At 49.4% G+C, this 12,408-nt stretch overlaps 1 non-coding gene across 1 annotated transcript; it reads left to right on the top strand.

The window, feature by feature from the left end:
* The first annotated feature begins 11,842 nt into the window (after nt 1-11,842).
* TRNAN-GUU (transfer RNA asparagine (anticodon GUU)) lies at nt 11,843-11,915 on the top strand. The gene has a single exon. It is a non-coding gene; the product is annotated as a tRNA-Asn (tRNA).
* The last annotated feature ends 493 nt before the right edge of the window (nt 11,916-12,408 follow it).

Genomic DNA, 12,408 nt, shown 5'->3' on the forward strand with positions numbered 1-12,408 from the left:
CCCACCCAGGAGAGGTGTTGTGGGGTCTCAGATGTAGCGTGAAAAGTCATAACTTTTCCACAATACCTGACAACCATTTAATTTCTGAGCTTCCTTGGCGCAATGGTTAGCGCGCTCAGCTGTTATTCAAAAGGTTGGTGGTTCGAGCCCACCCGGGAGCAGTGTTGTGAGGTCTCAGGTGTGACGTAAAAAGTCAGAGTTTTTCCGCAATACCTGACGACCATTTAATTTTTGGGCTTCTGTGGCGCAGTGGTTAGCGCGTTCGGCTGTTAACCGAAAGGTTGGTGGTTCGAGCCCACCCGGGAGAGGTGTTGTGGGGTCTCAGATGTAGCGTGAAAAGTCATAACTTTTCCACAATACCTGACAACCATTTAAGTTCCGAGCCTCCGTGGCTCAATGGTTAGCGCGTTCGCCTGTTAACCGAAAGGTTGGTGGTTCGAGCCCACCCGGGAGAGGTGTTGTGTAGTCTCAGATGTAGCGTGAAAAGTCATAACTTTTCCACAATACCTGACAACCATTTAATTTCTGAGCTTCCGTGGCGCAATGGTTAGCGCGCTCAGCTGTTATTCAAAAGGTTGGTGGTTCGAGCCCACCCGGGAGCAGTGTTGTGATGTATCAGATGTGACGTAAAAAGTCGGAGTTTTTCCACAATACCTGACGACCATTTAATTTTTGGGCTTCCGTGGCGCAGTGGCTAGCGCGTTCGGCTGTTAACCAAAAGGTTGGTGGTTCGAGCCCACCCAGGAGAGGTGTTGTGGGGTCTCAGATGTAGCGTGAAAAGTCATAACTTTTCCACAATACCTGACAACCATTTAATTTCTGAGCTTCCTTGGCGCAATGGTTAGCGCGCTCAGCTGTTATTCAAAAGGTTGGTGGTTCCCACCCGGGAGCAGTGTTGTGAGGTCTCAGGTGTGACGTAAAAAGTCAGAGTTTTTCCGCAATACCTGACGACCATTTAATTTTTGGGCTTCTGTGGCGCAGTGGTTAGCGCGTTCGGCTGTTAACCGAAAGGTTGGTGGTTCGAGCCCACCCGGGAGAGGTGTTGTGGGGTCTCAGATGTAGCGTGAAAAGTCATAACTTTTCCACAATACCTGACAACCATTTAAGTTCCGAGCCTCCGTGGCTCAATGGTTAGCGCGTTCGCCTGTTAACCGAAAGGTTGGTGGTTCGAGCCCACCCGGGAGAGGTGTTGTGTAGTCTCAGATGTAGCGTGAAAAGTCATAACTTTTCCACAATACCTGACAACCATTTAATTTCTGAGCTTCCGTGGCGCAATGGTTAGCGCGCTCAGCTGTTATTCAAAAGGTTGGTGGTTCGAGCCCACCCGGGAGCAGTGTTGTGATGTATCAGATGTGACGTAAAAAGTCGGAGTTTTTCCACAATACCTGACGACCATTTAATTTTTGGGCTTCCGTGGCGCAGTGGCTAGCGCGTTCGGCTGTTAACCAAAAGGTTGGTGGTTCGAGCCCACCCAGGAGAGGTGTTGTGGGGTCTCAGATGTAGCGTGAAAAGTCATAACTTTTCCACAATACCTGACAACCATTTAATTTCTGAGCTTCCTTGGCGCAATGGTTAGCGCGCTCAGCTGTTATTCAAAAGGTTGGTGGTTCGAGCCCACCCGGGAGCAGTGTTGTGAGGTCTCAGATGTGACGTAAAAAGTCAGAGTTTTTCCACAATACCTGACGACCATTTAATTTTTGGGCTTCCGTGGCGTAGTGGTTAGCGCGTTCGGCTGTTAACCGAAAGGTTGGTGGTTCGAGCCCACCCGGGAGAGGTGTTGTGGGGTCTCAGATGTAACGTAAAAAGCCAAAGTTTTTCAACAATTCCTGACGAACATTTAATTTTTGGGCTTCCGTGACGCAATGGTTAGCGCGTTCAGCTGTTAACCGAAAGGTTGGTGGTTCGAGCCCACCCGGAAGAGGTGTTGTGGGGTCTCAGATGTAGCGTGAAAAGTCATAACTTTTCCACAATACCTGACAACCATTTAAGTTCCGAGCTTCCGTGGCGCAGTGGTTAGCGCGTTTGGCTGTTAACCAAAAGGTTGGTGGTTCGAGCCCACCCAGGAGAGGTGTTGTGGGGTCTCAGATGTAGCGTGAAAAGTCATAACTTTTCCACAATACCTGACAACCATTTAATTTCTGAGCTTCCTTGGCGCAATGGTTAGCGCGCTCAGCTGTTATTCAAAAGGTTGGTGGTTCGAGCCCACCCGGGAGCAGTGTTGTGAGGTCTCAGGTGTGACGTAAAAAGTCAGAGTTTTTCCGCAATACCTGACGACCATTTAATTTTTGGGCTTCTGTGGCGCAGTGGTTAGCGCGTTCGGCTGTTAACCGAAAGGTTGGTGGTTCGAGCCCACCCGGGAGAGGTGTTGTGGGGTCTCAGATGTAGCGTGAAAAGTCATAACTTTTCCACAATACCTGACAACCATTTAAGTTCCGAGCTTCCGTGGCTCAATGGTTAGCGCGTTCGCCTGTTAACCGAAAGGTTGGTGGTTCGAGCCCACCCGGGAGAGGTGTTGTGGGGTCTCAGATGTAGCGTGAAAAGTCATAACTTTTCCACAATACCTGACGACCATTTAATTTCTGAGCTTCCTTGGCGCAATGGTTAGCGCGCTCAGCTGTTATTCAAAAGGTTGGTGGTTCGAGCCCACCCGGGAGCAGTGTTGTGAGGTCTCAGATGTGACGTAAAAAGTCAGAGTTTTTCCACAATACCTGACGACCATTTAATTTTTGGGCTTCCGTGGCGTAGTGGTTAGCGCGTTCGGCTGTTAACCGAAAGGTTGGTGGTTCGAGCTCACCCGGGAGAGGTGTTGTGGGGTCTCAGATGTAACGTAAAAAGCCAAAGTTTTTCAACAGTTCCTGACGAACATTTAATTTTTGGGCTTCCGTGACGCAATGGTTAGCGCGTTCAGCTGTTAACCGAAAGGTTGGTGGTTCGTGCCCACCCGGAAGAGGTGTTGTGGGGTCTCAGATGTAGCGTGAAAAGTCATAACTTTTCCACAATACCTGACAACCATTTAATTTCTGAGCTTCCTTGGCGCAATAGTTAGCGCGCTCAGCTGTTATTCAAAAGGTTGGTGGTTCGAGCCCACCCGGGAGCAGTGTTGTGAGGTCTCAGATGTGACGTAAAAAGTCAGAGTTTTTCCACAATACCTGACGACCATTTAATTTTTGGGCTTCCGTGGCGAAGTGGTTAGCGCGTTCGGCTGTTAACCGAAAGGTTGGTGGTTCGAGCCCACCCGGGAGAGGTGTTGTGGGGTCTCAGATGTAACGTAAAAAGCCAAAGTTTTTCAACAATTCCTGACGAACATTTAATTTTTGGGCTTCCGTGACGCAATGGTTAGCGCGTTCAGCTGTTAACCGAAAGGTTGGTGGTTCGAGCCCACCCGGAAGAGGTGTTGTGGGGTCTCAGATGTAGCGTGAAAAGTCATAACTTTTCCACAATACCTGACAACCATTTAAGTTCCGAGCCTCCGTGGCTCAATGGTTAGCGCGTTCGCCTGTTAACCGAAAGGTTGGTGGTTCGAGCCCACCCGGGAGAGGTGTTGTGGGGTCTCAGATGTAGCGTGAAAAGTCATAACTTTTCCACAATACCTGACAACCATTTAATTTCTGAGCTTCCTTGGCGCAATGGTTAGCGCGCTCAGCTGTTATTCAAAAGGTTGGTGGTTCGAGCCCACCCGGGAGCAGTGTTGTGAGGTCTCAGATGTGACGTAAAAAGTCAGAGTTTTTCCACAATACCTGACGACCATTTAATTTTTAGGCTTCCGTGGCGTAGTGGTTAGCGCGTTCGGCTGTTAACCGAAAGGTTGGTGGTTCGAGCCCACCCGGGAGAGGTGTTGTGGGGTCTCAGATGTAACGTAAAAAGCCAAAGTTTTTCAACAATTCCTGACGAACATTTAATTTTTGGGCTTCCGTGACGCAATGGTTAGCGCGTTCAGCTGTTAACCGAAAGGTTGGTGGTTCGAGCCCACCCGGAAGAGGTGTTGTGGGGTCTCAGATGTAGCGTGAAAAGTCATAACTTTTCCACAATACCTGACAACCATTTAAGTTCCGAGCTTCCGTGGCGCAGTGGTTAGCGCGTTTGGCTGTTAACCAAAAGGTTGGTGGTTCGAGCCCACCCAGGAGAGGTGTTGTGGGGTCTCAGATGTAGCGTGAAAAGTCATAGCTTTTCCACAATACCTGACAACCATTTAATTTCTGAGCTTCCTTGGCGCAATGGTTAGCGCGCTCAGCTGTTATTCAAAAGGTTGGTGGTTCAAGCCCACCCGGGAGCAGTGTTGTGAGGTCTCAGGTGTGACGTAAAAAGTCAGAGTTTTTCCGCAATACCTGACGACCATTTAATTTTTGGGCTTCCGTGGCGTAGTGGTTAGCGCGTTCGGCTGTTAACCGAAAGGTTGGTGGTTCGAGCCCACCCGGGAGAGGTGTTGTGGGGTCTCAGATGTAACGTAAAAAGCCAAAGTTTTTCAACAATTCCTGACGAACATTTAATTTTTGGGCTTCCGTGACGCAATGGTTAGCGCGTTCAGCTGTTAACCGAAAGGTTGGTGGTTCGAGCCCACCCGGAAGAGGTGTTGTGGGGTCTCAGATGTAGCGTGAAAAGTCATAACTTTTCCACAATACCTGACAACCATTTAAGTTCCGAGCTTCCGTGGCGCAGTGGTTAGCGCGTTTGGCTGTTAACCAAAAGGTTGGTGGTTCGAGCCCACCCAGGAGAGGTGTTGTGGGGTCTCAGATGTAGCGTGAAAAGTCATAGCTTTTCCACAATACCTGACAACCATTTAATTTCTGAGCTTCCTTGGCGCAATGGTTAGCGCGCTCAGCTGTTATTCAAAAGGTTGGTGGTTCAAGCCCACCCGGGAGCAGTGTTGTGAGGTCTCAGGTGTGACGTAAAAAGTCAGAGTTTTTCCGCAATACCTGACGACCATTTAATTTTTGGGCTTCCGTGGCGTAGTGGTTAGCGCGTTCGGCTGTTAACCGAAAGGTTGGTGGTTCGAGCCCACCCGGGAGAGGTGTTGTGGGGTCTCAGATGTAACGTAAAAAGCCAAAGTTTTTCAACAATTCCTGACGAACATTTAATTTTTGGGCTTCCGTGACGCAATGGTTAGCGCGTTCAGCTGTTAACCGAAAGGTTGGTGGTTCGAGCCCACCCGGAAGAGGTGTTGTGGGGTCTCAGATGTAGCGTGAAAAGTCATAACTTTTCCACAATACCTGACAACCATTTAAGTTCCGAGCTTCCGTGGCGCAGTGGTTAGCGCGTTTGGCTGTTAACCAAAAGGTTGGTGGTTCGAGCCCACCCAGGAGAGGTGTTGTGGGGTCTCAGATGTAGCGTGAAAAGTCATAGCTTTTCCACAATACCTGACAACCATTTAATTTCTGAGCTTCCTTGGCGCAATGGTTAGCGCGCTCAGCTGTTATTCAAAAGGTTGGTGGTTCAAGCCCACCCGGGAGCAGTGTTGTGAGGTCTCAGGTGTGACGTAAAAAGTCAGAGTTTTTCCGCAATACCTGACGACCATTTAATTTTTGGGCTTCCGTGGCGTAGTGGTTAGCGCGTTCGGCTGTTAACCGAAAGGTTGGTGGTTCGGGCCCACCCAGGAGAGGTGTTCTGGGGTCTCAGATGTAGCGTGAAAAGTCATAACTTTTCCACAATACCTGACAACCATTTAATTTCTGAGCTTCCGTGGCGCAATGGTTAGCGCGCTCAGCTGTTATTCAAAAGGTTGGTGGTTCGAGCCCACCCGGGAGCAGTGTTGTGATGTATCAGATGTGACGTAAAAAGTCGGAGTTTTTCCACAATACCTGACGACCATTTAATTTTTGGGCTTCCGTGGCGCAGTGGCTAGCGCGTTCGGCTGTTAACCAAAAGGTTGGTGGTTCGAGCCCACCCAGGAGAGGTGTTGTGGGGTCTCAGATGTAGCGTGAAAAGTCATAACTTTTCCACAATACCTGACAACCATTTAATTTCTGAGCTTCCTTGGCGCAATGGTTAGCGCGCTCAGCTGTTATTCAAAAGGTTGGTGGTTCGAGCCCACCCGGGAGCAGTGTTGTGAGGTCTCAGATGTGACGTAAAAAGTCAGAGTTTTTCCACAATACCTGACGACCATTTAATTTTTGGGCTTCCGTGGCGTAGTGGTTAGCGCGTTCGGCTGTTAACCGAAAGGTTGGTGGTTCGAGCCCACCCGGGAGAGGTGTTGTGGGGTCTCAGATGTAACGTAAAAAGCCAAAGTTTTTCAACAATTCCTGACGAACATTTAATTTTTGGGCTTCCGTGACGCAATGGTTAGCGCGTTCAGCTGTTAACCGAAAGGTTGGTGGTTCGAGCCCACCCGGAAGAGGTGTTGTGGGGTCTCAGATGTAGCGTGAAAAGTCATAACTTTTCCACAATACCTGACAACCATTTAAGTTCCGAGCTTCCGTGGCGCAGTGGTTAGCGCGTTTGGCTGTTAACCAAAAGGTTGGTGGTTCGAGCCCACCCAGGAGAGGTGTTGTGGGGTCTCAGATGTAGCGTGAAAAGTCATAACTTTTCCACAATACCTGACAACCATTTAATTTCTGAGCTTCCTTGGCGCAATGGTTAGCGCGCTCAGCTGTTATTCAAAAGGTTGGTGGTTCGAGCCCACCCGGGAGCAGTGTTGTGAGGTCTCAGGTGTGACGTAAAAAGTCAGAGTTTTTCCGCAATACCTGACGACCATTTAATTTTTGGGCTTCTGTGGCGCAGTGGTTAGCGCGTTCGGCTGTTAACCGAAAGGTTGGTGGTTCGAGCCCACCCGGGAGAGGTGTTGTGGGGTCTCAGATGTAGCGTGAAAAGTCATAACTTTTCCACAATACCTGACAACCATTTAAGTTCCGAGCTTCCGTGGCTCAATGGTTAGCGCGTTCGCCTGTTAACCGAAAGGTTGGTGGTTCGAGCCCACCCGGGAGAGGTGTTGTGGGGTCTCAGATGTAGCGTGAAAAGTCATAACTTTTCCACAATACCTGACGACCATTTAATTTCTGAGCTTCCTTGGCGCAATGGTTAGCGCGCTCAGCTGTTATTCAAAAGGTTGGTGGTTCGAGCCCACCCGGGAGCAGTGTTGTGAGGTCTCAGATGTGACGTAAAAAGTCAGAGTTTTTCCACAATACCTGACGACCATTTAATTTTTGGGCTTCCGTGGCGTAGTGGTTAGCGCGTTCGGCTGTTAACCGAAAGGTTGGTGGTTCGAGCTCACCCGGGAGAGGTGTTGTGGGGTCTCAGATGTAACGTAAAAAGCCAAAGTTTTTCAACAGTTCCTGACGAACATTTAATTTTTGGGCTTCCGTGACGCAATGGTTAGCGCGTTCAGCTGTTAACCGAAAGGTTGGTGGTTCGTGCCCACCCGGAAGAGGTGTTGTGGGGTCTCAGATGTAGCGTGAAAAGTCATAACTTTTCCACAATACCTGACAACCATTTAATTTCTGAGCTTCCTTGGCGCAATAGTTAGCGCGCTCAGCTGTTATTCAAAAGGTTGGTGGTTCGAGCCCACCCGGGAGCAGTGTTGTGAGGTCTCAGATGTGACGTAAAAAGTCAGAGTTTTTCCACAATACCTGACGACCATTTAATTTTTGGGCTTCCGTGGCGAAGTGGTTAGCGCGTTCGGCTGTTAACCGAAAGGTTGGTGGTTCGAGCCCACCCGGGAGAGGTGTTGTGGGGTCTCAGATGTAACGTAAAAAGCCAAAGTTTTTCAACAATTCCTGACGAACATTTAATTTTTGGGCTTCCGTGACGCAATGGTTAGCGCGTTCAGCTGTTAACCGAAAGGTTGGTGGTTCGAGCCCACCCGGAAGAGGTGTTGTGGGGTCTCAGATGTAGCGTGAAAAGTCATAACTTTTCCACAATACCTGACAACCATTTAAGTTCCGAGCCTCCGTGGCTCAATGGTTAGCGCGTTCGCCTGTTAACCGAAAGGTTGGTGGTTCGAGCCCACCCGGGAGAGGTGTTGTGGGGTCTCAGATGTAGCGTGAAAAGTCATAACTTTTCCACAATACCTGACAACCATTTAATTTCTGAGCTTCCTTGGCGCAATGGTTAGCGCGCTCAGCTGTTATTCAAAAGGTTGGTGGTTCGAGCCCACCCGGGAGCAGTGTTGTGAGGTCTCAGATGTGACGTAAAAAGTCAGAGTTTTTCCACAATACCTGACGACCATTTAATTTTTAGGCTTCCGTGGCGTAGTGGTTAGCGCGTTCGGCTGTTAACCGAAAGGTTGGTGGTTCGAGCCCACCCGGGAGAGGTGTTGTGGGGTCTCAGATGTAACGTAAAAAGCCAAAGTTTTTCAACAATTCCTGACGAACATTTAATTTTTGGGCTTCCGTGACGCAATGGTTAGCGCGTTCAGCTGTTAACCGAAAGGTTGGTGGTTCGAGCCCACCCGGAAGAGGTGTTGTGGGGTCTCAGATGTAGCGTGAAAAGTCATAACTTTTCCACAATACCTGACAACCATTTAAGTTCCGAGCTTCCGTGGCGCAGTGGTTAGCGCGTTTGGCTGTTAACCAAAAGGTTGGTGGTTCGAGCCCACCCAGGAGAGGTGTTGTGGGGTCTCAGATGTAGCGTGAAAAGTCATAGCTTTTCCACAATACCTGACAACCATTTAATTTCTGAGCTTCCTTGGCGCAATGGTTAGCGCGCTCAGCTGTTATTCAAAAGGTTGGTGGTTCAAGCCCACCCGGGAGCAGTGTTGTGAGGTCTCAGGTGTGACGTAAAAAGTCAGAGTTTTTCCGCAATACCTGACGACCATTTAATTTTTGGGCTTCCGTGGCGTAGTGGTTAGCGCGTTCGGCTGTTAACCGAAAGGTTGGTGGTTCGAGCCCACCCGGGAGAGGTGTTGTGGGGTCTCAGATGTAACGTAAAAAGCCAAAGTTTTTCAACAATTCCTGACGAACATTTAATTTTTGGGCTTCCGTGACGCAATGGTTAGCGCGTTCAGCTGTTAACCGAAAGGTTGGTGGTTCGAGCCCACCCGGAAGAGGTGTTGTGGGGTCTCAGATGTAGCGTGAAAAGTCATAACTTTTCCACAATACCTGACAACCATTTAAGTTCCGAGCTTCCGTGGCGCAGTGGTTAGCGCGTTTGGCTGTTAACCAAAAGGTTGGTGGTTCGAGCCCACCCAGGAGAGGTGTTGTGGGGTCTCAGATGTAGCGTGAAAAGTCATAGCTTTTCCACAATACCTGACAACCATTTAATTTCTGAGCTTCCTTGGCGCAATGGTTAGCGCGCTCAGCTGTTATTCAAAAGGTTGGTGGTTCAAGCCCACCCGGGAGCAGTGTTGTGAGGTCTCAGGTGTGACGTAAAAAGTCAGAGTTTTTCCGCAATACCTGACGACCATTTAATTTTTGGGCTTCCGTGGCGTAGTGGTTAGCGCGTTCGGCTGTTAACCGAAAGGTTGGTGGTTCGAGCCCACCCGGGAGAGGTGTTGTGGGGTCTCAGATGTAACGTAAAAAGCCAAAGTTTTTCAACAATTCCTGACGAACATTTAATTTTTGGGCTTCCGTGACGCAATGGTTAGCGCGTTCAGCTGTTAACCGAAAGGTTGGTGGTTCGAGCCCACCCGGAAGAGGTGTTGTGGGGTCTCAGATGTAGCGTGAAAAGTCATAACTTTTCCACAATACCTGACAACCATTTAAGTTCCGAGCTTCCGTGGCGCAGTGGTTAGCGCGTTTGGCTGTTAACCAAAAGGTTGGTGGTTCGAGCCCACCCAGGAGAGGTGTTGTGGGGTCTCAGATGTAGCGTGAAAAGTCATAGCTTTTCCACAATACCTGACAACCATTTAATTTCTGAGCTTCCTTGGCGCAATGGTTAGCGCGCTCAGCTGTTATTCAAAAGGTTGGTGGTTCAAGCCCACCCGGGAGCAGTGTTGTGAGGTCTCAGGTGTGACGTAAAAAGTCAGAGTTTTTCCACAATACCTGACGACCATTTAATTTTTGGGCTTCCGTGGCGCAGTGGTTAGCGCGTTCGGCTGTTAACCGAAAGGTTGGTGGTTCGAGCCCACCCGGAAGAGGTGTTGTGGGGTCTCAGATGTAGCGTGAAAAGTCATAACTTTTCCACAATACCTGACAACCATTTAAGTTCCGAGCTTCCGTGGCTCAATGGTTAGCGCGCTCAGCTGTTATTCAAAAAGTTGGTGGTTCGAGCCCACCCGGGAGCAGTGTTGTGAGGTCTCAGGTGTGACGTAAAAAGTCAGAGTTTTTCCGCAATACCTGACGACCATTTAATTTTTGGGCTTCTGTGGCGCAGTGGTTAGCGCGTTCGGCTGTTAACCGAAAGGTTGGTGGTTCGAGCTCACCCGGGAGAGGTGTTGTGGGGTCTCAGATGTAGCGTGAAAAGTCATAACTTTTCCACAATACCTGACAACCATTTAAGTTCCGAGCCTCCGTGGCTCAATGGTTAGCGCGTTCGCCTGTTAACCGAAAGGTTGGTGGTTCGAGCCCACCCGGGAGAGGTGTTGTGTAGTCTCAGATGTAGCGTGAAAAGTCATAACGTTTCCACAATACCTGACAACCATTTAATTTCTGAGCTTCCGTGGCGCAATGGTTAGCGCGCTCAGCTGTTATTCAAAAGGTTGGTGGTTCGAGCCCACCCGGGAGCAGTGTTGTGATGTATCAGATGTGACGTAAAAAGTCGGAGTTTTTCCACAATACCTGACGACCATTTAATTTTTGGGCTTCCGTGGCGCAGTGGTTAGCGTGTTCGGCTGTTAACCAAAAGGTTGGTGGTTCGAGCCCATCCAGGAGAGGTGTTGTGGGGTCTCAGATGTAGCGTGAAAAGTCATAACTTTTCCACAATACCTGACAACCATTTAATTTCTGAGCTTCCTTGGCGCAATGGTTAGCGCGCTCAGCTGTTATTCAAAAGGTTGGTGGTTCGAGCCCACCCGGGAGCAGTGTTGTGAGGTCTCAGATGTGACGTAAAAAGTCAGAGTTTTTCCACAATACCTGACGACCATTTAATTTTTGGGCTTCCGTGGCGTAGTGGTTAGCGCGTTCGGCTGTTAACCGAAAGGTTGGTGGTTCGAGCCCACCCGGGAGAGGTGTTGTGGGGTCTCAGATGTAGCGTGAAAAGTCATAACTTTTCCACAATACCTGACAACCATTTAAGTTCCGAGCCTCCGTGGCTCAATGGTTAGCGCGTTCGGCTGTTAACCGAAAGGTTGGTGGTTCGGGCCCACCCAGGAGAGGTGTTGTGGGGTCTCAGATGTAGCGTGAAGAGTCATAACTTTTCCACAATACCTGACGAACATTTAATTTCCGAGCTTCCGTGGCTCAATGGTTAGCGCGTTCGGCTGTTAATTGAAAGGTTGGTGGTTCGAGCCCACCCGGGAGAGGTGTTGTGGGGTCTCAGATGTAGCGTGAAAAGTCATAACTTTTCCACAATACCTGACAACCATTTAATTTCAAGCTTCCTTGGCGCAATGGTTAGCGCGCTCAGCTGTTATTCATAAGGTTGGTGGTTCGAGCCCACCCGGGAGCAGTGTTGCGAGGTCTCAGACGTGACGTAAAAAGTCAGAGTTTTTCCACAATACCTGACGACCATTTAATTTTTGGGCTTCCGTGGCGCAGTGGTTAGCGCGTTCGGCTGTTAACCGAAAGGTTGGTGGTTCGAGCCCACCCGGGAGAGGTGTTGTGGGGTCTCAGATGTAGCGTGAAAAGTCATAACTTTTCCACAATACCTGACAACCATTTAATTTCAAGCTTCCTTGGCGCAATGGTTAGCGCGCTCAGCTGTTATTCATAAGGTTGGTGGTTCGAGCCCACCCGGGAGCAGTGTTGCGAGGTCTCAGACGTGACGTAAAAAGTCAGAGTTTTTCCACAATACCTGACGACCATTTAATTTTTGGGCTTCCGTGGCGCAGTGGTTAGCGCGTTCGGCTGTTAACCGAAAGGTTGGTGGTTCGAGCCCACCCGGGAGCAGTGTTGTGATGTATCAGATGTGACGTAAAAAGTCGGAGTTTTTCCACAATACCTGACGACCATTTAATTTTTGGGCTTCCGTGGCGCAGTGGTTAGCGTGTTCGGCTGTTAACCAAAAGGTTGGTGGTTCGAGCCCACCCAGGAGAGGTGTTGTGGGGTCTCAGATGTAGCGTGAAAAGTCATAACTTTTCCACAATACCTGACAACCATTTAATTTCTGAGCTTCCTTGGCGCAATGGTTAGCGCGCTCAGCTGTTATTCAAAAGGTTGGTGGTTCGAGCCCACCCGGGAGCAGTGTTGTGAGGTCTCAGATGTGACGTAAAAAGTCAGAGTTTTTCCACAATACCTGACGACCATTTAATTTTTGGGCTTCCGTGGCGTAGTGGTTAGCGCGTTCGGCTGTTAACCGAAAGGTTGGTGGTTCGAGCCCACCCGGGAGAGGTGTTGTGGGGTCTCAGATGTAGCGTGAAAAGTCATAACTTTTCCACAATAC

This window comes from Phalangium opilio, unplaced genomic scaffold (genome assembly GCF_054372755.1).
Source record: "Phalangium opilio isolate 3A_F unplaced genomic scaffold, DU_Popi_V2 ptg000209l_1, whole genome shotgun sequence".
NCBI classification, from domain to species: domain Eukaryota; kingdom Metazoa; phylum Arthropoda; class Arachnida; order Opiliones; family Phalangiidae; genus Phalangium; species Phalangium opilio.